This window comes from Schistocerca cancellata, chromosome 7, assembly GCF_023864275.1.
Source record: "Schistocerca cancellata isolate TAMUIC-IGC-003103 chromosome 7, iqSchCanc2.1, whole genome shotgun sequence".
Taxonomy (NCBI): domain Eukaryota; kingdom Metazoa; phylum Arthropoda; class Insecta; order Orthoptera; family Acrididae; genus Schistocerca; species Schistocerca cancellata.
This window is the reverse complement of record NC_064632.1, coordinates 152,467,602-152,471,262: the sequence shown is the minus strand read 5'-3', so window position 1 is coordinate 152,471,262 and position 3,661 is coordinate 152,467,602. Positions and strand designations below refer to the sequence as shown.

General features: G+C 49.9%; 1 pseudogene; it reads right to left on the bottom strand.

Moving 5' to 3' along the window:
• Nucleotides 1–1,212: 1,212 nt before the first annotated feature.
• LOC126093854 (5S ribosomal RNA) lies at nucleotides 1,213–1,330 on the bottom strand (annotated as a pseudogene).
• Nucleotides 1,331–3,661: the final 2,331 nt, after the last annotated feature.

Genomic DNA, 3,661 nt, shown 5'->3' with positions numbered 1-3,661 from the left:
TGGACGTCTAGCGTGACACAATCAATGGCTTGCAACACACTGACACCACGACTTCCCAGTACTGGCACCGCCACCGTAGCCCTTTCAGCATCCTCGAGAACTCGGACTCGGGGCATGGCTAACGATAGCCCTGGTACAGCCAGTAACAATGTGTCTGTTTTGATATGGCCACTCATTATGTGAAATCCGTGGTACGACCAACACAATAATAACCTACGTAGTTGTGTCACCTCTTACCGGCAATCTTGAACTACCACCTCGGAGGGTGGTACAGGACTCCAATTCTCACCGCCACACCTTCAACGTGCAGTACAATGATGTCATCGTGACGATGGCACTGTAAGATAGGGAAAAAAAATTACTCCTATACCATGACAGTCAGACTGCTGGTGCAAGTGGTTCGAATGGCTCTGAGCACTATGCGACTCAACTGCTGAGGTCATTAGTCGCCTAGAACGTAGAACTAATTAAACCTAACTAACCTAAGGACATCACACACATCCATGCCCGAGGCAGGATTCGAACCTGCGACCGTAGCGGTCGCTCGGTTCCAGACTGTAGCGCCCAGAACCGCACGGCCACTCCGGCCGGCTTGTCAGACTGCTCTACGACGTGATGCTGTAACGCAAGCTATCACAAAAAAAGAAAGAAACGGAACGTCAGCTTGGTCTTCGGTATCGAATCAGTCAATCCTTCGCGTTCTCTATGCAGTAGCGGTGCTGCACTTAACTTCTAACCCCCAAGAAGCTTAAGATAGTGACTTCACTTCTTCAGACTTCAGCCTTATGCCAGCTAAGTGGATACTGTCTCCCATTGCTGAGAGCAAGAATAATTAATTAACTTCAGAACATCCCATGCGAAACTGGACTAAAATCTTGTAGCTATCCGACCACTTAACAATTATTGCCTCCCGTGGTGTGACTCGAAGTATCAAACGAACTTCCACTCATGTTAGTCTGCAGGCTTTCGTGGGCGTTCTCACTGAAACGAAAACCTTCTGTGTCATTAAAAACTGCTCCCAAACAGACCATGAAGGCCCAACGCTACTGACCGGCCGCCGTGTCGTCCTCAGATCATAGGCGTCACTGGATGCGGATATGGAGGGGCATGTAGTCAGCACATCGCTCTCCCGGCCGTATGTCAGTTTCCGACACCTAATCCGCTACTTTTCAATCAAGTAGCTCCTCAGTTTGCCTCACAAGGGCTGAGTGCACCCCGCTTGCTAACAGCGCTCGGCTGGTCACCCATCCAAGTGCTAGCCTAGCCCGACAGCGCTTAACTTCGGTGATCTGACGGGAACCGGTGTTACCACTGCGGCAAGGCCGCTGGATTCTGTGTCATTAGGCCGCTTCATATTTCTTCTACATGATCGACGTTTCGTCCGCTCTGCTGGGATCTTCTTCAGAATCTTGTAATGTCCACGACTGACGGAACACTCAGTCGACCATGGACACCACAAGACCAGCAAGAAGATCCCTTCAGAGGGGACGAAACGTCGATCACATAGAAGAAATACGACGTGCACTAACAACCCAGAAGATTTTATCTTCAGGAACGTTCATTTATGTGTAATTTAAAACTCCACGAAGGGGAATTGTCCTATAAATACTGAATAAATTTGTTCTACATTGTGTACCTGGGAATAGAACATAACTCCTTCCGGCCTCAGGTCCGGACATATGACGTTCTGTGCGCGATAAAATATCGTGCGAATTAGAACTCTTCACTGCCAGAGAGCTAGGCTGGGCATTGGCCAGAGCATCTTGACCTTGTCACAGGCCTAGAGGAATGTGTTTACTGTCCGATACTCGACCACTTTCGAGAGACAGAGCTGAGAAACATTCGAGTCTTTTTAACATACATGGGTAACGAATATGGTTGGTGAGAGGTGGATCAGGAAAGTGAACTAACTTAAGATGAACATATGCTTACCTGCATCTAGGGTGGTGATGCTTACTAAGCTGAGAGCCCTAGATATTGGTTATTTATCTTATTTTTGTCTTGTTAGATGTTAAGAAGCCACTACCAGTTGATCACTTGGGTCGGCAGAATAAATTACTGATAACGACTCTGCATTTCATTTTTAACTATGGCATCAAGCCCAAGTATGATAATGTTGTTTGGTGGCGACCCCCTAATGTTACCATATGCTAATGTATTTAGTTTTGCTATTTTAAACATGGTTGACAGTAGCAACTGTAAATAAATATTCAGTATGCAAAGTATACAGCCAACCGGTTGTGTAAGTTTAATATAGAAACCTTGAAGAGGATTTCAGTACTCCTTCTGAAGAAGATACTCGCAGTGGTTATGAATCGTGGTCAAGGTCTTTAAACTGAACTTATGCAACCGACTGGCTGTATAATTCATATATCGAAAATGCTGTACATGACGAGTGGAGATACAGGCAAAAACGTGTTTTTCCCATCCACTTGCGTATAGGATGCCCTGCTCGACAGCCATGTTGTGTGGGAACAGTATGGGCCTGCATGGCTATCTACATGTCAGGGTCAAAAAGCTGTTCTCTGGGCCCCTACATATAGGCTGCCCTGCACAACAGGTGTGTAGTGTTAGAGTCGTATCAGATTTAGCTGAAATTGATCGAGTTGTTTGCGAGGAGATCCTGGACTTAATGAGCTGAATTAATTAACCAGTTGAAACAATGATCTCGGTTATTAAGTACAGTAACTAACTTTTGGTGAACAATGAGCTCAGTTGTTGAGTAAAATACCTAATTTCTATAGGTGGTGCTCCAACGTTACGCAGCGCCCTGTCCGCGATGTGAAGTGATGCGAGGAGGCCATCTCAATCAAGAGAAGCGGCCCGCTCAGCAACCCGCGAATCAGCGTGCCGCTGTGATGCGGGGGAAAATAAAAGCAGGAGCGTCGGAGGGCGCCCCGTGAGGAAAGAATGGTTCGTCTGTCTGGAGGTGGGGAACTGGCGGCGGCAGCCGGGCGGAGCAGGCATTTGTATGCGGGCGGCCCGAGTGAAAGGGCGCCCACGGGCCGAGCCGCCAAGAGCCGGCCGGGGGGAGGTTTTTAAAGGGCGCGCCGCTCACGGCTGGCCGCGCACAGTCAATGCGCGCGCGGCGGCAGCCATTAGCGCAGGGAGTGCCCTGCGCTCTGCGCCGGCGGGCCCTTCGTTACGTCTCGTCCTGCCAGGGATTAGCCGCCGCTCGGGTTACCGGCCCTACAAACTGCCTGATTACGCCCTCAGTTTTGTTCTCCGGAGCTGTCTTACGTGGCCGGCCGGTGCCCGACGTGGCTAAATCGATTACTGTTGCCGAGTAGCCTTCATTAGGTGCGCCCCTTACCTCCCGCATCGTTCTTGTCCTTCTACACAACTGCACGAAAACGGCGAAAACGAATGGTATCAGGCCGGCCGCGGTAGCCGTGCGGTTCTAGGCGCTTCGGTCCGGAGCCGCGTGACTGCTACAGTCGCAGGTTCGAATCCTTCCGCCCGCATCTCGTGGTCGTGCGGTAGCGTTCTCGCTTCCCACGCCCGGGTTCCCGGGTTCGATTCCCGGCGGGGTCAGGGATTTTCTCTGCCTCGTGATGGCTGGGTGTTGTGTGCTGTCCTTAGGTTAGTTAGGTTTAAGTAGTTCTAAGTTCTAGGGGACTGATGACCATAGATGTTAAGTCCCATAGTGCTTAGAGCCATT